Below are 26,068 nucleotides of genomic sequence, written 5' to 3'. Positions count from 1 at the left end.
ATAATTTTTTAGATTAGCACAATTCTTTTAAAAATAACTTAGAAGTTTAGTATATCCTAATTAAGTAATTTAAGTAAGTTTTAACCTGTATGCTTAATATTAATATGAGTGTCTTTATAAGGAGAAAACAAATTTATTCTAGAAATGAATTCTTCAAATTCAGACAAAAAAAATTTAGAATTGTTCTCCCAAAGTTTGTAGATTCTATTTAACCACATGAGTTTCACATGTATTTCTTAAAAAATTAAACCTCTATACTATGGTTTTAAAAGTATCCATATGTACTTGTATTAATGTTTTTAAAATTAGGAAAATCTTATTTGCTCTTGAGAATGTATGTTAACAGAAGACGAACATTGCAATCTATTTCTTTTTCCAAACATTATTGGTGACAAAGCCAGAATGTGCAAATTTCCATATCTTAACAACAGATTCTATGTATAATTTCTATAACTACTTCTTTCATTCTTTTAACTTTATGTAATACTTCAAAGCATCTTTAAATGTTTAGATGCTTTAATTGAATTTTTAGTTTATTTGCTTTAAAGCATCTGATTTTCATATATGTTATTTATACTGTTCATGCAAACAAACTGCACTAATAGAATTACTGCCCGAAATAGATTGAGTTGCTAATATTTTAATATGCTCCAAAAGTTAGTCTTTTTTTTTTCTTATGTTACCAGGATGACACAAACAAAAAATGAAAAGAGGTCACATGCAAAGGACAGGCTCTTGCCTGATTAAACAAGTTGTTTATATTTACATTATGACCCTACAAAGCAATATTTTCCTAGCATGTGATTATATCCCAGGGTTTAAGCTTCTCTGCTACTGTTCACATTTTAATTAACTTTAATTCACTGGCCTGCTTTTAAAGCAGTGACCAATCTTTCAAATTTATAAAATATCTATTTTTTTATTGTCACATATGTTGACATTTATGTTTAGGAATATTCTGGGTGTCTGAAAAATCTCTTGTTCCCAATTTTGCTCAAAATAATTTTAATTTTGTTATGTCTTAAATATTTGGAAAAGAGGGATGATGGGAATACTCTATGTCAATATATTAGAAAGTACAAAAAAAGGTCTTTTTTCCAGAAAATTTGATCTTTTTAAATGAAAAATTTCCAACTAATTTTTTTTATTTAACTTAAAAATCTGGATTTCTATCATCTTTATAATGTTTTATATCAGTTTATGATAGATAAAGCTTAAGTACATGTTACCTATCACCTCTAATTGAAATGCTCTCTTTCAACAGATGGATAAAAAATAGAAAACATTTCCTTACCTAAAGATGAAAACTTTCACATTTAAAGTCTCCCTGATTCTTCAGGAGATAAAACTTTTGACATTTTCCTATAAAAATGAAAAATATAGAGGTTAATGATTATGATCACTTCCACTCTGTAAAAAATTATAATATTAGACGATGGATATTTGAATTTTTCGAGTCCTAATTTAAGACAGCAAGGCTTAAATGTAATTAAATTAAATCAAAGCTGCCAATTTAAAAATCATCCTGTTTTAAATTTTATCACAGAACCATCACAAGATAGTTGCTTCTTATACTTAGTTGTTCTGCATTTTATTCTGCCATTAACATATCTTGTGGGTCTTATTTATGACTCAATAATTTTAATACTCTTTCAATATATTTAAGTTATTAACTATCCTTATCTGTTTTAAGATGTTCTCTAATACATAATAATGCCTGTCTTATACATAGTTTCTATAGTCTAAATTTTCAATAAACGTGAAAAAAAATCTAAACTCTAAACTTTCTAAATTTCAAAAGGCTTAAATAGCTTCAAATCAATTTCCTCAAAAAGCGATATTTAAAACACTACATACTCTAAGATGGAAACACTAAATACTTTGAGACAGAGTAAGATTTAGGCTGAATTTTAAAAAACAATTATCCTGCTTGTCCTTCTCCCTCTTTCTGCTTATAATTTTCTCTCCATTTTAATGCAGGTTTATATTCATTAACTCACATGCCTTCTCTCCAAAGAAAAATTAACTTCTGCTTAGTAAATTTCAGATTCTTTACATTTTCCCTAATTTCACATAAGAATCTACTATTTTAAACTCTCGAAGGGAGAAATGAGCATCAATTATGCTGTTTCTTCCCGGAATTTCTTTTCCCAGACTTGTTTTCTAATTCTTCCCTTTATATGATTCCACCATACCCCACTTAGCTTTATTTTTTATTTATTTATTTTTTTTAGGCACATCAACAAGATTTGCCTAACATTCGTCTCCCCAACATTTGAGGGTATATTCCAACTTGTGCGTGTGTGTTTGTTGATGCATCTATCACAGTCTGGCTAATGTTACCTCTCCATACTTGAAACAAATATTTTCTCTCCCCACCAGGAACCTGTGGACTTTCATTCACCAGACCCTAGATATTTCCTGTTCTTCACCATTTAGGGTTTGCATATGGATGGATAAAGTTGGAGTGTTTAGGTGACTTAGAACCACCAGGAAGAATGCCAACCACATGTATCACCATTCACATCATTGAAAATCTCTTGCTCATAACTAACCTTGCGATGTTTTAGAGCAATATACCTATAAAATTCATATATATGAGCACTAAATAATTCCTTTCTTTAGGTCACTCTTGGCTACTTTCCATTTCCTAAGCCATTTTTTCAAAGGATGTAACCTTTCTGGTATAAATAATTTTGCAAGTGCAAAGTAGAGGTTTCTTTTGGGGGCAGGAGAGCAAGCCACTCACAGGCCTAACCAATTTCTAAGGCAGAAGCAACATGACCTACTAGGTCTCCACCCAGACTCAAAGCTGGAGTTCTGCCTCTCATTTCACCTTGTCATATGCTCCTGAAGGATTGAAGATAAGCATATAACCATGCCGTGCCTCAGTTTCCTCATCTCTAACTTGATTCCATCACCCAATACAACAAGCAGATGCTGAAGTAGGAGCAGCCTGGGGACTCAGGATCAAAAAGAAAAAAGGAAAAAGACTCGAACATGGTACCTCTTCCTCAGCTCTACCCGTTTTCCTTTCCCCCAGCAATGGAAGTGGCAAGGTTGAGGGGTACAATACGGAGAGCCTCCATGTCCCCAAACCCAACAAAAGTGCAGACAGTAATATGGTCAGAAATAAGAGCAATGTTTTTCTTTTTTAATTTAAAAAAAAAAAAAAAAAGCCAAACTAAAAGCCTCGTTCTAAAATACTGCCATGGTAGGTAAATGCTTTTTATAAAGAATAATACACAAATGAGTTCAGAGCCATAAAAATCTTATCTTTCCTTCAGCCTCTTTGCTGTTGGCTTCTTTTTCTCCATGTAAACAGACAATCTAGTCCTCATTCAGTAACCCAATACTATTGTAACTGGGGAGCGAGCACAGCGGGGAGCCTTTAAACCCCTTGGAGAAACTCCCTCCGACCCAGCCCTGGCTTCTAGAATTGTAAAGGAAACTCTTTGTTCCAAAGAGGATTTCTGCCCCTTACCCTGCTCAGAACTCCACACAAAATTAATTTGACTGATTAGTTACTATTGAGACACTCCGTTATTTAAAAGAAAGCACTAAGCATAAATTTAGTTAAAAGTGATTTTTTAAAAAGCCAAGGTATAGTCATCCCAAACAGTAACAGATTAACATTAACTGCTTACTAGTTTCAACACCAGCTGCAAATGGATTGATTCTTCTTTTGCTGTAAACTATCAACGCTGCCAAACTCTCCCCCAAACTTCCTTTCTATTTTAGGAAACCAAGTTCCTAGAAATAAAAAAATAAAAAAATAAAAAAAAAAGAATTTTCTTTATCACGGGCTTTTAAACATTAACTAGAAATACACACTGTTTCAGCATAAAATTAGTGTTCTCATCCTCTCTCTCTCTCTCCCCCCTCTTCTCTGCCTCCCTCTTTTAATTAATTTGGTAAATATCACTGCGTCCTCTGCATCCTGCTTTCCTACCTGGGCATCGCTGTAAAGTGGAAGGAACTTCATCCCTCTTTCTCTTCATCCCTACTTGAAATCCCCACAAATTTCCTTGGCTTCACTGTAATGCAATACTGGCCAAATTTCAGCAAACTCTATCCTCATAGAAAATGTAAAATGTAAAATGAGGGGGTTGTACAAGACAATCTCCAAGGTCCTATTTAGCTCTAACATTCTATATGTGTCTGTGATGATCCAGAGAAACTGGAATAACTCCATATAAGCACCCAAATTTGGGCCTCCTTCCATATGCATTACTGCTGTCAATGTGTTTCTAAAAACTTTTGCTGAATTACAATATAACACATTTTCCCGCCTTCTTAGGCCAACATTCCCCTCTTCACTCGGCTTCTTCAACTTAAAATTCTTTTCTTTCTCTAAGAAACCATTCTGTATCACTGATAATGATAACTCCATTCCTTCCATCAAGGCCATCACTACCACCGGCAGCCTTTTTCTGACCTAATCTCTTAACAATACTGTAACACATTCTTCTAAGTAAGGCAATAGTTTCTACTTACCTAGTCCCTACAATATCATCCTCATCCTCATCTATAATATTTATTGAGAAATCCCTAGTTGACAGACACAGTTCTAAGCACAATTCATTAGTCTGAATGACCTTATAATGCAAGTTCTATTATCAGCCCCATTTTACAGATGAGGGAGTTGAGACAAAGGTTAGTTAGGTCAGTTGCCTAAGGTGTATTCCTAATGAATAAAGGATCCAAGTCTGAAAGCCACATATTTTGAGTATAGAGTTTGCACCCTTAACCATCATAATGTACTACCTCTCTGAATAACCGACTTCCATGGGCCCTCCCACCTCTAAAAATCTGATTACCCAGCACTTGATTATCTCAGAATATTCAGTCTCCTAATTGATGAATTAGGCATAATCAGAATATCTACTTTATGAAGCTGTTGTGAGAATTAAAGAAGTTTAATGTAAAGCACTCAAAACAGGGCCTGCCACAGTAAACAGTTTGAAGAAATGACTACAGTTATTTAATGAGAGATCTCTTAATTGGTAGATAAAGACACTGAGGTCAGCAGTTAGTGGAAAAACTAGGACTGGAACCTAGAAGTAATGCACCCTGTTTCTTTCTTTTTTTTTTTTTTTTATACTATTTATTAATGCAGTGCAAAATTCAGAGACACACTTAAATTTTAAGACTTTAAAATAATCCTCATCTTGTGTTTTTTAGTCCAGAGCTTTATCTATTGAACCACACTCCTTCCCTGGTTAAAAGGCAAATTCCAAGTAATCAAGGAGCCTAGATTTGGGCCCCTGCTCCTCCTAGCACAGAGCTGGGCTTTGCTACCAGTAAATCAACAGCATCCGTTTTTGAGAGAGCAAGCTTACCAGAGGCTTCATATCTATTAAAAATCACCTCCATGTTGAGTATAGGTTTAAAATATTTTCAAATGATGATAATGATTTGGTGAAACGTATTTCTCACCAGAGGCCCTGGACTTCAAAATGAGCCCATTTTATATTTATTAATTGAAAAATAAATAGGCGTTCAAAGGAAAGGTTTTCTTCCTTTTACAAACAAATCTGGGGCTTACAAGAGTTGTGCAGGTAATATTTATATTTTTAAATCAATGCGGTGTATTAAATGTCACGATAACAGTAGATCGTCCATGCATTTGTGTACGGCAAAAATTCAGAGCAACTGAAGTCAACCCAGTTGAAGCTGGGTTCTCCTAGAATTCTACAATGGAAACAATCCTTTCACTTTTGGAGGTATATATTTTTTTTCCCTGTGGCCTCATGGGAATAAGTAAATAAACACACACATTTTGTGGCAAACAAATGCTATACTAACATATCAAAAAAATACTACATTACTTGGGTAGAACACAGCTACTGTAGCAATAACTATTCAAAAGACAAAATAAGCATTTTTAAAAAGCACATTAATCTGGTAATGCCAACGACAATTAAAACCAAATCATTTCAGTACCCTTTATATTTTCATAATATGTCATTAGCTTCAGACTTTCGGTTAGCATATTATACCATGATACTGGCTACTTTGATTATCTCTCAAAGTCTCATTCGAGAATCCAAGGTCCTTAAACCTTTGAATTTCTGTTACCTTCTTCAAGGAACATTCCACCTCACCCTGATGTCAGAACCCCAAACTTTTTGGCATTTAGAGCAGGTAAATAAAAATGAGTATGTCTTCATTTTTTAATGTCTACCACATTTTTTTTTTACTGTAGTTTTAGTTCTAGAATTTTACATGCATTTTAAAAAAATAAATAGTATTTTTACACAAGACCTTCATTTTATACTGGTTTATGAGTTCCTGACCATACACTAAGAACTAAAGCCCCACCTCACAACATCGAATTTGCCTCAGTCCAGAGAAATTTTAAATCCATGCTGCTCTTTTGTGCGTGCATTAAAAATATTATCTCAATTAGTTTTTTTCACTATTGTGGAAATTTTCAAACAAAGAAAAGTAGAAAGTATAACAAACATCCATGCATACATTAACTCTATTTAATAGTTATTAACATTTGGTCATATTTGCTTAATCTCTCCTTTTTTTCTCTGCTGAAGTACTCTAAATACAGACATCATGGCATTTCACTTCCAGATACTTCATTGGGCATGTCTGAAAAGTAAGGACATTTTCCTATATAACCAGAATTCCATTATCACTCCTATAAAAGGAACGATAATCCCTACTACCCAGGCCATACTCTAATTTCTCCACTTGGAGTCTAATTTTCTTGATGATATCCTTAATTCTCTATTCTGTCATCAGTGACAGTACACGTGTTTTTAAATAAGTGCCACCTCTCAAGTTGCTAATCCAACCAGTTCTGCTAAGGAAGCAGTAATCTCCCTGAACTCACCCATGCCCATTATCTGACAGACCATCAGGCATCTTTCAATGTGGCCCTTATGCCCATTGGAAATGTCATGTTAAATCAAACACTGATGAAAACCGGATCGAAGATCCTGTGGAACTTCAAATAGATATTTTCCCTTAATAATCAGTGTGCATTGGGGAGCAAATGGAGTGGGACAAGGGACCATGAAACCCTAAATATAGTCACAATTTAAAATGAGGTTGTTTTGCTTAATCATTCAGTACAGGTCTATATAGCTAAATCTACGCAAGATGCAAAAGTGGTAAGTTTTTATAGAACAAATTCCCTGAACTCGGAAAAAAAAAAATTCACTTTTCCTTCAATCATTGTGAATGCGGTAAAAGTGAAATTATAATAATCCATGGGAGGGTAGAATAACTGGATTATTTAGATTTTCTAGCAGTAAGAAATCAAGAGGCTTTTGGCGGGAGGTGGAGAAGGAGATTAGAAACCGACCTGACATAAGTTTTAAGTCATGTTCAGTCATAAAGACCAGGGCAAAAGGTCTGTCTTGTCCTTTTGTAGGAAATAATCAGAAGAATAGAGCAAATAAGTAACTGAGATAATTTTTTCTCTTCCATTCTGTCGGCAAGCTACTTGTTTTTCTAGAAATGATCAAGTCTCCTATATATGCCTCTTTGTCTCTTAAAAACTGATTCAAATGAGAAAAGATGGTCGAGACTTTTGCAAGCTCTGACACTTGAAGCTGTCTTTGGGGCCATTCTTCCATGCCATTTAGGTTGAGAACGCAGCTTGGAAAAGCTAAACAACATTCTTCCTTAATCATTACCTTTCGTATCTTCCCTTTCTCCCTGAATCCATAAAGCCACCATAAAAATATGTGCTATGTTATTTTTAAGTTGTTATTTTTATTGGTTTACATATGACTGAATTAGTTAAGGAAATACAATTTTTTTTTTTCACTGAGGGAAAAAACTGCATGGGGAAAAGATAAAGATATCTCTTCTTTCCGTTGTAACCAAATAACAACACATTTTGTTCTTTTCTGTTTTCTCCCCCTTTTTAAATAAGAAAATGATAACAAAAGTATGAAATAGAAAACATTTACTGATAGTATCAAAACTGAGGTGTGCCCATCAACACTCAGCTATATGCCACCCGCTTGGGATCCTTATTTGAAACACATGCCAACATGCCCATGTGTCCACTTACAAAAATGTATGTGTAGGAACATTTACATTTGATATGATAATTTATGTAGAGGAAGTCAGAGGGAACTGCTTCCAAAATGGAACCAAAGGACAGCTTGGAAAATCAGAATCCAAACAACCTCAAAATAAACACACACACACGCCCCCCAGAACTTTAAATGCCTCACAGGAAAGGGTTTTTTTTCCTCTAAAGAGTTCCTTTCTAAATGAAGTTTCCAGTACAAGCATTTCTGTATTATACCATCCTTTACAGGCATTCTACTGTCAAGACACAGAATGTCAGCATCACTTACCTAGTAGATACTTATTACCAGGATACACCTAGTAATAGAAACATTGTTCTTTAAAGTTGAAAAGGTCCTCAGAAATCATCTAATTCCATTTATTCGCTCCATAGATGAAGACAAAAGAGGTAAAATGACTAACCAAGGCCATACAGCCTGCTGAATTGTTAACCTTCTTAAATAGATAGCAGAGCTAAAAATAAAAAAATTTAAACAAAAAGAACTGCCACATAGAAAGCCAGGGACGTGATGGAGAATAACCAAACTAAAAGATAGAGCTGTACTTTCTGACAACTTTTTAGTAGCGAAGGGTTGTTTCCTATAATGTACCTTTGAATGAAGGCAGGAAGGCATCAAGAGGGACAATCACATGGGCAAGAATATGTGCACAGCCTGTCTCCAGTTGCACATACGCTGCGTGGTCGTGCAGCCAATGTCATTAGTCAGTGATGGATTTCTGAGTTTTTAGATCACCAAAGATCCTTTATAGCTGTTTTTACATATTTGCCATTTTTCTGGCTTCGAAGGCTTTATTTAGGAGAGTGGTAAGGGGAGGTGGCCAATAACTAAGTTATTTATTGATTTTTCTGGAAATTTTGGTGACTAAAAAACAAGATCGAAGAATACCTTAAGGGTGCTAAAGGGTGATCACGTACTACAAAAAGAAGCTGAAGTCACTAGAAATTCACCAAATGAAATTCACCAAATGAAATTCACCAAATGAAACATACTGCCGAGGCAGTATGTCCTTTGATGCAGACCTAGAGGGAAGTGACACCTGAAGAGGGAATCGTCACCAAACAAACGCAGTACACTCCATAAATGGGACCACCAAGGGGTTTGAACCATCTGCCATTGAGCTCTTTTAGACTAAAGACACAGTAATTTCTCTTGGTTAGAGTAGCCCAATACATTTAAAACTTAGAAGCAGAGAAAATCGAACAAGTACTAAGGACGAACAAAAATATAGTAGTAACTTTCTCAAGGTACATTTAGAGATAATGAACCAGACTTACTCCTGTTATGAACCAAAATACCACAGATGACCACAACTTGAATACCAAGACGTTATAGGACCCCATTAGAATAATTTGACACTGTTCATTTGGGAAATTGTAATAATATAAAAATTATTATATTTTCTCAAGAAGTCTGGGTAATTTGCTCCATGCAAATAGGGGTTACAAGCAGGCTTTGTCAGAATTGATAGTTAACTAGGTCTTTCCAGGTTTGTGGAAAGAGAGGAATAAAGATATTTCTTTACCTCCCTCACCTTCTCCCATCTACGTTTCTTTAGAAAAATACTCCAGGGTAAATCAACATCTAAATTCTTTAGAAAAATACTCCTGGGTAAATCAACATCTAAATGGTTAGAGAAAGGGTCATATTTGGCTAAGTATCAATTATAAACATAGACCTAGACATTGGGTAAAATGTGTTATGAGATTAATGGATTGGATTATCAATAAAGATGAGTGACATTTTTAAATGTTCATATTTTATAGCTTATAACACTTTTGATTAAGCCAGTCAAATAATGTTGCAAAAGTCAACAATACTAGTGTGAAAATTGCTTAGATGAACCTCAGAGCTTTATAAGCGAGATTTGGGATAGCTTTACCAATGGTATACTGCAGTATCACAGTTTAGTAAGAGCCATAAATATAATGATCATATAAAACCAAAAGAAGATAGGTGTCTGCTTCCATACATTTGTTCAGTTCTCATTTCTTTGGCCATAGCTATAATACAGGTTTAAAAAAAGATTTAGAAACCTAACACAGTTCAGGAGACAAGCTCTAACCCAGTCAAATCTGTATTAAGACACAGTGTTTTTTTTTTGTTTTTTTTTTTGAGTCAAAGTAATCTGAAAAATGCTAGGGATGAAGTGGTCTTCTTGTCCATTTTACTGACATTTAGCTTAGCCACATCTTTTCGGGCAGCTAGTTTCTTTCCTATCTGTAAGTTGTGATCTAGTGCTTGTCAGAACGCCTAACAAATTTTGGGAATTAAAAAAAGCTTTTAAAATTCTAGTCAATAGTAACAGTGAAAAGTGATCAAGGCCAGAGGTTTGTTTTGTTGTTATTACGTGTGGCCGGCCGGCCGGCCTGCCTGCCTGCCTTCCTTCCTTCCTTCCTTCCTTCCTTCCTTCCTTCCTTCCTTCCTTCCTCTTTCTTTTTATCATTTCGATAGCAAAAGAGATATAGTGGATAGTTACCAAGCACAAACCAATAAAGTTGCCATTGAGAATGCTTAAACCCTTTGTATTTGGGGTAAGTTTCAAATAGAAAGTTCTCCAGCAAAATGGGATATTAATATAAAAATAAGACACAGGAAGTTAACAAAGTTAAAGAAAAATTTTTGTTCATGAGAGAAAAGAAAGTTTCATTGAGACGGGGTCCAATTTTTCTAGTAATTAAAAAAATCATTACTTTGTAATATTTATTTTATGTGGTATGGATTACCAATAAAGATGAGTGATGTTCTCAAATGCTCATATTTTATAGCCCATAAGACTATAATGTTGCAAACATTTTAAACTATAATTATATATTTCTTCTTATACGGCATTTTGTAAAAAAAAAAAGAAAAAAGAAGAAAGAAAAAATTTGATGAAGACAAAAACTTCTGGACCAATATTGAAAGTTTTAAACATTATTATTTCTTACATTAAAATTAGCAAAAAGGAAAACTTGCCAGTGCTTTTCAATTTTTTCTAATAATACTTTCTAAATACAGATGAAAAAATTTTTAAACATTTGGCAAGATCAAAACTCCTTAAAGATTTATTTATCATGCTCAAGGTTTTAAAAGTTAGAATTCTTCAATCGAAATCTAAAGAAAAGAATATCTTTTAGAATATCTGAAAATATATTTTAGAAATAAACACAATTTCTTGTTCAGCTTTTATTAATTTTGGCAACTACTTTAAGAGACCATAATATAGATTTTTTAATACTATGAAAAAATTTTAAATTAATTAAAAATTACATGCTAACAGATATCACTATTTTTAAATGTTTTTTAAATATCTATAAAATGCATAATAGTAAATAGTAATAAAATAGTAAAATGCCATTTTAGTTTTCATCTATAGCTCCTATTTAATAAGGTATCACTAGAATTTTTTGTTAAATTATATCATTTTATTTTAATTCAGAAATATATATAGTTTTTTCTTAAATGCAGTTCATCGTAATCGAGTGAATGTTTTTATTTTTAATCAAGGACTTATACTTATTACATTTAGATATCAAATTCAGGAGGTAATTGGGCTTATCCCTAACATTTCCCTTAATGTTGGTATAGTTCTATACAATCACTATATAAAAAAGTACTGTGCTTTTATAATGTCTATATAGCTATATGAAAACCAAAAATCTTCACAGGGCTATGTTGCCTGGGTGAGGCCTGACAACTGAATGTAAATACCAGGTAGCTAGAACTGAGTCATATAACCTTTTAGCACCCTCTAAAATCAAGTCGTACCCTCTTTCACTTTTAAAACTGTGAGATTAATTAATTCAGAAAGTAAAGTAAATGCAACTGGTTAGCCATAGATTCGAAGGTTCTAAAACTGCAATAAAATTTTCCTCTTTATTGATTCTTTCTATGGTCTTATGTCCTGTGTAATACCCTTTATTATTATTACTATTATTATTATTATTTTACCCTATAGGACGTATAACATTTATTCCTATATCAATGTAAATAGTTTAGTAAGATATAATTATAAACCATGTTTTGAGTTACATTCTGCATCAAAATTGTAATCTGCAGCTGTTTCATTTAAGTCTAAGAGTTGGCAAAATGGAAAGTTTAAAAAGTATTATTATTTTCTTTTGAAAACATTACTTATAATATTACATGTCTTAGATAAAACAAAAATAATCCCTTTTCTGAAATCATTGTTTTAGCAACTTTAAAAAAAATGCAAGAAAAGTTCAATATTTCATTTAGTTTCTGTTTCTTGCTACTATTTCATGTATTTGTATGTAAAACAAAAAAGCATTATTTTTATATGCATTTTAAAAACCAGTAAGTGAATATGTGACTATTTCTAGAAAGTATACTTTGTCTTTAGAATTTATACACAAATCGAAGTAAATAAAGGGTTTATATTCCAACTTAAGGGTACAAAATCTGAGCAATAAAATACCAACTTATTTAAATGTTTGGCATCCAAAGTAAAATTTTGTTATTCTGCTTTACAAATCTAAAAAGAGCTTAACTAAAATAATTTAAAATTTTTTATATTTAGTTAAGGTTGCTTTTAGTTTTTAGCAAATGTTTTTAAATAGAATTTCTATTCAGAAGGTATACGTTTTCATTGTTTTACAAATAAATATAATGTAGGTTTTTAATTCAATTTTTCAAAACTTTAAATTAAAAAAATCTTAAGCAATTAATACTTTCTTAGTGATTCCTTGCTTTTCATGGAAATAAAACTTTTAACTAAAGTAGATTAGCTCATCTTCCTTTTAGTATATTAAATATCAAGAATTTAAGCTGTTCTTAAAAGCATAAGAAGAGTTTTAAATATTTACAATAATTTTATTCCTAAGTAAAATATTTGTGAATTAGCAATAATTCATATCAAAATTTAGAAATGGTCAGTGACTCTTAATGGGAGAAAATAAAAAATTATATTAATTTTTAACAGTAGCATATGTTAACTATTAGTCCAAAACTGTTTATTTTGTTCTTTTTAATCTTTTTTTGCATTATTAAAGATAGATTTCAGGACTAAATTGACAATGAACTTCTATAGTTATCCATTTGCCTTCATCAAAATGTTCCTGCTTGGCAAAAATTTAAACAAGATAATTTGTAGGGAAAACATCTTCTTTTTATAATTTGGTTGTTTCTTTTAAATTAAGGTTCATATAAACATATGATAAAATGTCTTGCATGCTTACAACAGAGAAAAATCATATTTATAAGATACGATTTAAAAAAACATTTTAATTATGTCTTCCTTTTACTGAACTATAAATTGATTGCCGAATTATTTTTAATAATCTAAATTTAGTTTTTCAGATTATTTTAGAATTATGTATTTTTACTTTAATTCTGAAAATACATTAAGTTAAAAAAGTATAATCATATAATTATATAATTTTAAACAGTAAACATTAGTTTAGCATTTAGTATTTAAGCCCAGTATTTTGCCACTGGGCTTTATAAAAGCTTTATGTTAAGAGCTTAAAGTATTTAATTATGTCAGTCTGAAAAAAATCTTCAAATATTATAAAATTATAAAGAAAAATCTTAAAGTTAAATTTGAAAAAAATTTTAAATTTTGGTTTTATTTTCTTTCATAGTTTGTCAATCTAGTTTCATAAAGTTTAGGCATTCTGTAAACAGATAATAGCCATTTCATGTCTGATATTTGGAAATGTTTTGATATGATTTTAGTTTGTAAAACTGTCTTTTAAATTTTGTGTATACCTGAACCTTTCTTTAAAGCAGCATTAGAATTAATGTGATTCTGCTGAATATATTCCACAAGTCTATCTTTGAAGAACAAGTGAGATAAATAATAAAGCTTACTTTTTATATTCATTTAACTCATCCTGGTTTAAATACTATGCTTCTAATTTTCTAATGGGACATATGACAGGCCTTGGCAGTAGTAATTTCTGGCATGAACGAGTTTCAAATTTTGTTTTAAGTATCTGATATATTTCATGGACTATTAATCTACCCAATTTTTACCTTGAAATTTGTAGCCCAATTCAATTTTATGTGAATATTTGCTTTAAATTTTTTTAAAAAATATACCCATAATGGGTTTGTAAAATAATTTTAAAAGATCATGTATCTTTAGCTGACTGGATCAATGTAATTACTTTTGGATTTCTGAACCTGTATAATTTCATAAGATGGTTGTTATTTTAGCACCTATCAATAACTACCCTCGTGTGTAGTAGACACACAGGTAATAATTCCTTCCTTTATTTAAATTGTCTAATTCGCAAGCATAAACAAATACCACATGAATGGAACCATAGGGCATCACATCCAGAGCAGATAGCTTAATGAGTTTCTTTTATCTTCTGTTAAATTTGTCATCTCCTCTGAAAAAGAAAGGTACTTAGAAGGTTTGTTTTGAGAAAAATTTTTTGAGGGGAGAGGGGAGTCATTCATAAAAATTACTTTTAATTTTTTTGTTTATCATTCATAAAAATTACTTTTAATTTTTTTGAAAAAAGATCCTTCGAGAGTCTTACTTTCTTTTCCTTTAAATTATATACATTTCATTAAGGTTGAATGCATAGAAAAAATATGTATATATATATTTTTTGAAATTTCTTCCTGACTTAAACCCTATAGCCCTTTTCAAACTCTCAGGGTGAAGTTCTCTTATCTGGTGAATTGGTCAGTGAGGATAAACAACCCTCATAGTTTAGGATCCTTCAATCTTCTTTTTCCAGTGAGGAAATTTTTTTTCCCTTTGAATTATTTGAATAACTGCTACAATTCTTCAGTTTAATTTGCATGTCTAGACAGGAAACTAGACTGACTAAAGCTTGGAAGGGCTGTGATTTCTAAAACTGCTTTTTTTTTTTTGGAAACTGCATTTTGAATTGTGTTTCTTACTATTTTCCATGTGTAACTTCACTGACTGCATCTAAGGCCTTCTAAAAACCCTGTGACATTTTAAGCAGTCATTATCTAGAAATATATATACACATTTTAAAACTTACCAGAGTCTGTTTTACTTTTCCTCTTTTAAAAGCCCACCACAGGTCTTCTTAGTTTGGCACTTACGTGCAGGAAAATATAAATTATCTCCCCCAAAACCCAGTTTTCATGAACAAATAAAAGTGTTTTACATCTTTATACAAAAAGAAAAAGTATTTGTGGTTTTCTAAACAGGTTGCTATTTAAAGGTAATTCTTAAAGGTAACGGCTTAAAGGTAACTCTAGAGAAGAAAACGGAATGCAGGAATAGTTTTAATTTGTTAAACGTAAGATTTGTTCAATTATATTTTCCTGAAATTCTTTTTAGAAAACATTATTGATCATTTCATAAGACAAAAAATAAGCTACTTTAAAATTCATGTTGTTTAAGAAATATGCAAAAAGAAATCTAAAGCTTTATTCATCATTCTTTCAAATGGCTAATGGCAGACTGGAAAGAGTTAAAAATGTGATTGAATGAAAGTGGTCAAAAGGTACAAACTTCCAATTATAAGATAAATAATTACTAGGGATGTGATGTGAAAAATGGTGCCTATAGCTACCACTGCTATAGGTATGTTTGAAAGTTGCTGAGAGAGTAAATCCTAGAAGTTCTCATAAGAAGAAAAAAAAAGGTTTTTTGTAACTATATATGAGGTTATGGATGTTAACTAAACTTAATGTGGTAATCATTTTGTGATATATGTATGTCAAGTCATCATGCTGTAGACCTTCAACTTATACAGTGCTATATGTCAATTATATCTCAATAAAACTAACAAAATAAACAAAAATAAACAAAAAAAAAGAAACAGGAAAACATGATTAAATCAGAAGCTCTAATTAATGTTGCTCCAACATTTGCTATCGCTATATAAATAAAGCAAGACCCTGCATGGAATCCTTCATTTTCAACATGTTAAATAAATTAAAAAAAAAAAAGTAAAGCTTTACCCATGAAATATAAACAAAAAAGTACACCCTCTCAAATTTTCTTAATCAATTGGTCTTAAAATATTATTCAAGCAACATTATTTTTCCTTCTTGTAGTTTTTGTTGACACCCACAAAATGGAACCTGGAAAATACACTCTTTGGCATCACAAGTTGAGCTAACCATAAGAAAAAAGGAACTCAAAACAAAAAACATTTTGATCATAAACTTTGTAGAACTGTTAGATCCCATCCCAACATTAAAATTTATGAGACTGCCTTTTGAAAATGGTCCTTTCTTAAGCCATTTTGGTTTGAGCACACCTAGATAAATTCTTATATGCCTCTGCCCTCCCCCCACCCCCCCAAAATTTTTTTCCCAGTAAGATTCAATTTTCTATTAGGGATCAAAACAGTAAAAGAGAAAACTCCCATGTTCTTTAGGAGAAGAATAAACTATTAGAACGTCATCAAAATACACATCAATATTATCTCCCTTTTAAAAGGAAAAATTTTAAATAATAAAAAATCTTTAATTCCATATTATGGTCAATCAGAAGAAACTGTAAGGTAAGTGACAAAGAATTCCTGCATTAAGTTGTGTTGGTTATATTAACAGGAATTGTTGCTGCTGCTGCTGCTATTATTATTTATGTGTGATATAAATTACACATAAGGTGGCTATGTGGCAGGGTGAAAAAAATAAAAAAATAAAAAAAGAGAAAACTCCCTGCTCCCCAAATGTTGTGCAGTGCATTTAGCTATCTCATCCTGTATCTCCCTCCCTAAGATAATCCACCTCTCGTTGTACCCTCTCCAAGGACAGAGCCCATGCAACTTTACAGTTCAAACTGTTTAGGGTGGTAACTCTTTCCTATTTGAGGAAAGACGGGAGCACCAGCTACATACCTGGTTCTAGGATTCAATTAAACCTTTGCCAGAGGCAGCTTTTGTTTTCAGAAAAGAAGTCTTTACAAATCAGCAGATGGAGGTCAGCTAAGATAACCCAAAAGTACGGAGACCATTCCGTGTGGATTTTCTAGTGCAGCCCCGATTTCAGAAAATGTTATTCTTGTCAATAAAAGCAAATGATTAAACATGCACTAAATGCGATGCAAATTTATAACTCTGAGAGACTCTTCCTATAACAGACTCATAATTCAGGAAAAAAAGACATCCATCGGATAAAATATTCCCATTTCTAGTTGGGGAATTATTGTCACCGTCGAGCCTAATAAGAATTTGAAAAATATTTCTTCATAAGAGATAGAAACATGAATTCTAAAGTTTTCAGTCCTTGGGCTCCCCACAGGGTACGATACCTGGTAACTAGGGTATGGGTTTATATTTCATTTTGAGATATGCTGATGACCACAGTCCCTTTGCCCTTGACCTTCCTATTATCATATATTCATTTCTGTTGATATAATCCTTACATAACCAATCCGTTGAATCAATTCTGTCAGTGCAATGAGGACTAGTACAAGGCAATCCAGTTAAGTCTGTTAAGAAAATGTTTGCATAAAGGGATTCCATGTGGTTGACCCATGTGGCCATGGCCTTCCTGCTGATGACTGAAGGGTTCTTGTTGACTCCTTGACACAGTCAACAAGAGGAAGGGAAGGACCTTGGTCTTCTCTATCTCATGCACTACCTGTCAACAGAGTTCTGACTTGAGGAGACAGGCCATACAGCAAAAGAAGAGTTCTCACAGTGGGCCTTGCAGATCTGAGAAACCTACAAATGCAGTAGAGGCAGAAGGTTTATTTTGGCTCATTGGCCCATATACCTGGGTTTTCTACATTTCTGAGAAAGAGCATATGGAACTTGAATAAACCTTTTGAAAATCCTTGTTTGTTTTTTTGTTGTTATTGTCTGTTTGGAATGTTTTTAACTGTAAATCTACAAAGCATTTGATCACTGTGCTTCTAAGTTTACTGTTTGTAAGTGTTTGTTTAAATTTCTTTTTGAAAGTAAAAATAACCTGGAATGGTGTCTATTTTATTGTGGTGGTGATTTAAGGAACATTATGTCTCCATTTCATACTCTGATCCTCTTATGTCCTACAAGCAAACAAATAACACTTTTTAGATTATTGGTAACCTACATTATTGTTCCTGGGGTTTCTGAGCTGAATTTCTGTGCAAATGTCTTCATAACAAACAAATAAGCAAACTAGTGCAGCTTGGCTCAGAGGTAACAAATGACCAGCACTGCTTCTCTTTTCTTTTAGGTTGCCCAGGCTTCTACAAACTAATACAGTCTAAAGTGGAATGGTCATCCATCATACCTGGTTTATGTAACATATCATATTTAATATTTTGATGGGGTACTGTCAAAAAAAATAATGTATTCAGGAAATACTAAGTTAGTTTACATAGAACAAGTAAGATCTGGTATATCAGCATTTGTGAGTACTTTTCCATGTCTGTGTCATGGAACCTTTTCTTAGCTTTCCGTTTTCTTAAATGGTATCATTCTAACAATTTTAACACCTTGCACGTGTATATGACTTTGGTGCTTTTACAGACATTATCTCTTTTGATATGTGTCAGTAATGATGTTATTATTAGCCCCATTTCAGGGAGATCAAAAGCTCAGACTCTGAAATGAGACTGATAAGAATTAGAATCTTGGTTCCCTTAATTTTCTAGCTGTATAACCTTGAGCAAGCTTGATAGCCTTTCTGAGCTTCAGTTTACTTATCTCTAAAACGGAGGTGATAATGTTTACTCCACAGGATTGTCGTGAAGTTTAAATGACTAAAAGTATGAGTAGAGCGGCTGGCACATAGTAAGTGCTCAATAAATGTTGGTATTTAAAGAGAATGTAAATGATGCTTAGGGGCATTGAGCAAAGGCCAGGCCCCATGGTAGCTGACTTAAGAGCCAATGATGAAGCCCTCTCACTTTGTTTGCAGCTGTTTTAAAGTGTGACTCAGCATTGTTCCTAACTACCTTCTGCCTACATACTGATCAAACACAAAAGCACTTTTTCCTCTTAACCAGTGGACTTCAAAACCTTCCAAAGATGCCTTCATGAAAGTCAATGGATGACTGGGCCTTGTCCTGGTACAGGGAAATGCAGCAAGGTTCACTCATAAAAGCAAGTCATAGAGAAAAAAATATTCCACAAAGATGAACTTTAGTAGTAGCTGTTGAGAAGGTTTATAAACAAAACTCATTTTGGTACTATAGTTCCTTGAGTTTTCTAATGAGGCTCTCTCTCTTGAGTTCTAAGTAGGGCTGTGTGCAAGAACAAAGTTCCTTGTTACTGCCGCACATCTCTGCTGCTGCCTATGTGCTTTCTGAGTCACTTCGGTTTAATTTATTTACCCTTTGGCTGCCTTCAACGCATGTTTGAGCCCAACCGATGTTCAAGGGGAGTGTGTCATAATCGCAGGCAATGAAACTGTGTCCTCTGTTTTTAACCTTGGAGCCAATGCCATTCCATCTCAGAAGTTAACATTCTAGGCTCTTGAACTCTAAATTATAAAATTTCTGGTTTCATTCTAATTCTGAAATCCTCAGAAATGATGGCGATGTCTCGTAACTTCAAGTTCAGTATTTTCTTACATGGTACTTTGCAAGTGGTTTGCCAGAGGAGGTATACTCCGTTTTGTTTCTGAAAGAGCTAAAGGAAGGAGAGATGTGGTATGAATAGTATAGAGCCAAAATTTAACTCATCCTTCAGTAGGACATTTTTTGAGTCGGCTATTATTACTATAGGTGACTTTTAAAATGATAGCTCTCAAATATTTAACCAAAAATAAATACTGCAAGAAGGTTCAATTTCTGTTTTTGGTGGCATGTCAGTTGGAAGATATCTTTAATATACGCAGTGTAAAAAGTATTTCTTGGTTTTATAGGAGGCATAAGTTGTCAAGCATCATCTGAAATTCTTCACGAAATAAACAAATAACGGCACCAGGGTGTGAGATTCTTTTTCATCTGGCATGAGGAAAATTAAAAATTCTAACCCAGGATCTCCAAAAATGACATATTTTTTTCATGTGGAAAAAAATAATAAATACAAATAAAATCAAAACTATCTTGATGTTATTAGTCTTAGAGGAAAATTCCCTGGAACTTAAGCATCTCCTTAGATTCTTTCTTAAGCAAGAGACTCCTTCCAAAAAGAAAAGAAAAACAATTACATAGAATAATCACAGAACTCTGGTTGACAAGAAAAAAAGGACACTAGTTTTCTGACTTTAAAATGGGCCCAGGTAGAGCTGTCTAAATTCAGGTCATCTTCCTAGTAAATAAAATGTTATCTTTCCAAATACAAACTCCATCTATTTAGTTTCATAAACCGTAATGTCTAACGCAGTTAGACATTACGAATAAAATATGACCTCCTTTGTACATGGCTCAATCCACGTAAAAAGATACTGAAGGAGATGATTCACTAATCAGGAACCCTGCAATCGGCAGAGAGAATAGACACTAGCACCTCCTGTCTGTGAGGACAAGAGATTTTATGACCTGGAAAGATGTCTGCGGAATGGGTGCTTCAAAGTCTACACTAGCTGCAAGGCGTGGGTCCAGGCACTACTTCCAACACTACTCACTGCTGTCTCCCTGCTGGGTGCTGGGTGACTCAGGGGCTTGGTTTTGGCATACACAGACTTTTTCCTCTGAAAGGCGGTTTAGTTCGACAGCCTCTGAACGGAGTGGTTCATGACTCAGGGAACAACTGTTGGGTGGCTAAAGAGAAATGATCTTGCCAAATTAACAGCCTGCAATCTGTTTCTCTTTCCATCCTGAAATCTCGAAGATTACAGGAAGAACTCATCCCAGGGAGATATCAACTCTCAGGTAGAGAAGTGAAAACAAAATCTTAGAGAGACCCACTCCCTCTAGTCTGCATCAGGATCCCTACCCACCCACCTAATCTCATCGTCCCCAACTCATAGCAGAACTAGTCTGAAAGTTTTCTGCTGTGAATTACTGATAATGTAGGGAAGTGAATGTTTTTCCCAACAGCTTCCTGTAACTCAAGAGAGATGGGTCATACAATCATCACCTGGTTTCTCAAGCAATCGAGATTAGGCACTGAAAATCACCCTGAGTCACTTACTAAGTTTTGCCCATACTTGCAGATTTGAATATCAAAAGAGATACTGGTGACTAAAGCTGATGAAACGGAAGGCACTAGAAGAGTACAATGTGAAAAATCTGTAGACAAATGGAGTGCCCATCTCTTTGATTGTCAAGTATCTCTCACCAGCAACAAATCCCAGTGAGGTTTTTATAGCTCACCAAAACTTAACATGGAATTTGTTTTATGTTAGTCTGGGAACAGGGGAGTGAGAACAAGAATAGGAGAGAGACAGTAACAAAATCTTTCTCTCATATGAAGGCAATGTAATGATTAAAAATGTAGTTTTTGGATGCAGACCCCTGGGGATCAAATTCCAATTCCTACCTAGTAACATTGTGATCTTGAGTGAAATGGGGATAACATTTCACAGATTAGAAAACTGAGATAACAGGCACCTATCGCAAGGGTTGTTGTGAAGATTAAATAAGTTAATATATGTGAAGCACTTAGAACAATGCCTGACACATAATAAGCATTCAAAAATTTAGCTAATATTGCAAGAAGAGTGACTTTTTTAAGTTTTAAATTACTTTCGAGCTGAGTACTATTCTTAAAAAATAAAGATGTTGACCTTTCCAGTGTGTCTTCTCTGCTTTTATATTTGTTTGACCTCTTTTCTTCTTCTTCTTCTACTAATACTCATCTTCTCTCACTCATATTCTCACACACAAATGCACAAAAGAACGCAACCACACTTAACAGGAAAAGCATTAAACCAGAGTTTGTAAACAATACCTTGAATTCTATATATCACTTGACCATGCTCTTTGTCTATAAAAAATATTTTTTTTCACATGCCTTTTCAGAGATATCCCATTTCTTAGAAGTAAAGCCATAGCCATCTATAAAGGAGGATTCTGAACAATTGAATGGGAATCACTCAATTGTACTAGAGACTTACACTTTCAGCCATGATGGAGTAATCAGGACCAGACTAGTCCTCTTGCTATAAATAAATATAAAACTGAAACAGAAGTTTTCACACTATAGACAATAATCAGAGAAGAAATGTGATCCCTGAGAAAAGGAAAACACATGATGTCATCCCCATAATCACCTTCAGCTGTTTGCCTAGAAGCACCTTCTAGACTGTGGTGCATGAAAGGGTAGCTTAAGCAAAGCACAGTGATCTCGCTGAGCTGATGGGGTAAAGACTGGTATTCGGGGTTGCGTAGGTAGCTGAAATTTTTGCATAAGGTACTAAAGAGAAAGCAGCTGTACACACACACACACACACACACACACACACACACAAGGGGTGGGGAGGGGGACAAGAGGACAGGGGATAGGAAGAGTGCACTCCAGAAATATGTATAAAAGTCTCCTTGAAACTTTCACTAAACACTAAATTGTACATGCATAGTGAAAGACTCCGTGAGTTGTGGCAGAGAATAATTACTGAGAAACTGAGCTGAACAAGGATTCCAGGAATTACATAAGCCTTGGAGACACTGAAGATCTGGCCAGCCAGAATCGAGAGACCTCACTGTGTATACTGGACATTCAATTGAGATCTCGGTAAGGCAAAGTGTTAGGAGTAGCGCTGATCTCAGAAGCTAAGCAGGGTCAGGCCTGGTTAGTACTTGGATTGGAGACCACCTAGGAATACCAAGTGCTATAGGTGTTAAAATTAAAAAAAAAAAAAAATAGTAGGGCTATTCTAGGTCTAGAATAGTGTTACTTTATATTCTCCTTAAAAACTTTAAAACAAGCCTCAAGAGGGTTAAGCTATGAGCAAATTAACCATCTGACAGAACAAAAGTCAAGACTCTTCAAGGGAAGACAAATCCAGTTTTGCAACAATATAAAATCCACAGTGCTCAGTCGGCAATGACAAAAAATAAATGTGAAGAAACAGAAAAATGTGACCTATAACTAAGAGGAAAAACCAGTCAAAAGAAACAGACCCAGAGATAACACAGATGTTGGAATTAGTAGACAAAGACTTTAAAACATACCAAGAACTTAAAGCAAACTAGACACAATAGGTGAAAAGATGAGGAATCTCAGTACAGAAATAGAAACTATAAAAAGGACCAAATGAAAATTCTAAAAGTAAAAATTATCATATTTGAAATAAAAAATTTACTGAGTGAGCTTAACAGTAGATTGAACACTGCAAAAAAAAAAAAAAAGAAAGAAACCAAAGAACTTGAAGCATAGATAGTAAAAAAGACTGAAAAAATGAGACAATATAAAATGGTTTAATACAGGTATAATTGGAGTCCCAGAAAGAGAGGAAAGACATTGAGTCAGAAAAAGTATTAGAAGACTCAATGACCAACTTTCCCTTTACATTTGATGAGAAAATATCAACCTAGAATATATGTGCTGCCAAAACGAGCACAAAAAATATCAACCTAGAGACACCAGAAATTTAACAAACCTCAAGGAGTAACGATACAAACAAAACCACACCTAGACACATTGCTGAAGCCAAACATAAATTTTAAAAAATCTCTAAAATAGTCAGATAATCACCTACAGGAGAACAAAAATTTTAAATATTGCTGGCTTCTCATCAGAAACAATGAAAGACAAAATCCAACCAAATGGCATTTTTAAACTGCTTAAAAGAATAAAAGAAAAACTTGCCAATTGAGAATTCTATGTTCAGTGAAAATCTCTTTGAAAAAGCAAAGGCAAAATTATTTTTATTAGATAAAAGCTGAGCTAATTTATTATTAGCAGACCAACATTATAAGAAATGTTAAAGGAAGTCCTTCAGGCTGAAGGAAAATTGCATACACAATGGAGCAAAGAGCATCATACACATATGTGAGTAAATATAAGAATTTTTGTTTCATAATTTTCTTAAAAGTAATTGTGTAAAAATGTGGTTTATAATATATGCAGAAGTAAAATATATAAAAATATCACATTGAAGAGTCTTACGATATACGTGAAATTGTGTCACAATAATTCAACAGAGGCTATGCTAAGAATGCAAATAATATTCTTAGACTAACCAGGAAAAATGAAAATCAAAGAGCTATAGTTAAAAGTTAATAGAGGAGGAGGTTGATAGAGACTCAGATGTAGTGGCTGCCTGGGTTTACGAGCCAGGATGGGAGAGGGCGCAACAAAGAGATGATGGATTCTGCCAGCATTTCTGTCTGGGAGGAGGCTGCCCCTTCAACCCTTGCCCTGAAGCCAGAGGGTTCAGTTCCTCTCAGTGTGTCCCTGGCACCACCTTCCCTGATGGCTGCCCCAGCACTGAAGCTCAGAGCGAGTGAGTCTATCAGCGAATCGCTCTGCGTGACACTTCTCCAAGAACTTCTTTTGGGCATGAATTTTAAAAATCAGAAGATTTTGCCTAAGAACTTGGGTTTGTGTATCCGTTATCTACGACCATGATAATGCGATATAAGAACCAACCATAAAGCTTCAGTGGTATGCCAAAAAAAAAAAAAAAAAAAGCTAATCGAGGAGATAAAACAGTGTAAAATAATCCTAAATTACTATAAAAGAAGGAGCCAAAAAGGAACAAAAACTGATGGGGCATATTGAAAACAAATAATAAGATGGTAGACTTAAATCCATTGTATTAACAATTATGTTAAATGTAAATCGATGAAACACTCCAATGAAAAAGCAGTTATTGTTATACTGGATAAGAAAGGAAGACCTGATGATTAAAGTAGAGTTGAACTTAAAACATAAACAAACATATTAGTTAAAAGAAAAAAGAATGGGAAAAGATATATATAAATATTAATCATCAAGAAGAAATAATAATACTAAATGAGTATGCGCCTAATAACAGTGTCTCAAAATACATGAAGCACAAATAGAGCTAAAGGGAGAAATAGACAAATCTATAATATTGTTGGATTTGCACTCTCTTGTATCAGTAATTGATAAAATAAGTAGACAAAAAATTAGTGAGAATATAATATTTGAACAATACTATCGACCAACTTAATCTAACACTGAACACTAGACCCAACTTCAGAATACAACTTTTTTCAAGTGCACAGGGAATGGTAAGCTAGAACATATATGGAGCTAGCTATAAAAGAAGTTTCAACAAATTTCAAAGGATTAAAATCACATACAGTATGTTATTTGATCACAAAAGAATTAAATTATAAATCGTCAGCAAAAAAGAATCTAAAATATCCCCAAATTAATTGAATTTGAAATAAATAATTTTTTAAATCACATAGGAAAACCAGGGGATTCAGCTAAAGCAGTGCAGAGGGAAATTAGGACCCTTTTTTTAAACTTATATTAGAAGAGAGGAAAGATTTAAAATAATTTAAGAAGCTAGAAAAAGACAAAAGTAAAGCTAAAATATGTAGAAATAAAAATAACAATAAAGATAAGAACAGAAATTAACAAAATAGAAAACAAAAAATCAAGAAAATCAAGTATTGGTTCTTTGAGAAAGATCAATAGAGATATTCTTTGGTACACTGATCAAGAAAAAAACAGAAAATACAAATTAACAATATAAAGAATGAAAGAGGAGCAGCCCTACAGAGCTTTCAAACATTAAAAGAATAAAAAAAGATTATTATGAATAACTTTATGACAATAAATTTTAAAATTTAGTTGAAATAGAATTTATATCCTAGACATTAATATAAAAAGAAGTTGAAAATCTAAATAATACTATATCCTTTACTTATGCGGGAAGAATGAAAAACCTTCCCCAAAGAAAATTCCAGGCTGAGATGGTTTCACTGGTAAATTCCACTATTTAAAAATAAAATAATACTAATCTTATATAAATTCTTTCAGAAAATAGAGGAGGAGGGAATATTTCCCAATTTACTTTATGAAGCTAGCATAACCTTGATAATAGCCAAAAACATTACGAGAAAATATCTCTCTTGAACATAGACAAAAATATTAACAAAATATTAGCAAACTAAATTCAACAATATATAAAAATGAGAATATACTAGGATCGAATAGAGCTTATTTCTGTAGTGCAATATTGGTTTTATATTTGAAAAATCAATGTAATTCCCTACATTTACAAAATAAAAGAGAACAGTCACATGATCATTT

General features: G+C 33.2%; 1 long non-coding RNA gene across 1 annotated transcript in view; it reads right to left on the bottom strand.

Annotated features, from left to right (window-relative positions):
• The window catches only part of LOC120606290 (uncharacterized), an 85,105-nt gene that overhangs the window by 22,534 nt on the left and 36,503 nt on the right, over positions 1–26,068 (bottom strand). Inside the window, exons 3-4 of the long non-coding RNA XR_005653859.1 lie at positions 3,648–3,753; positions 1,295–1,362 (exon numbers count right to left, since the gene is read on the bottom strand). This is a non-coding gene — a long non-coding RNA (uncharacterized LOC120606290). The remainder of the gene's footprint in view (positions 1–1,294; positions 1,363–3,647; positions 3,754–26,068) is intronic.

This window comes from Pteropus medius, unplaced genomic scaffold (assembly GCF_902729225.1).
Source record: "Pteropus medius unplaced genomic scaffold, Ma_sr-lr_union100, whole genome shotgun sequence".
In the NCBI taxonomy this organism is placed as follows: domain Eukaryota; kingdom Metazoa; phylum Chordata; class Mammalia; order Chiroptera; family Pteropodidae; genus Pteropus; species Pteropus medius.
The sequence above is the reverse complement of the archived record's forward strand: the minus strand, read 5'-3'. Positions and strand labels throughout refer to the sequence as shown.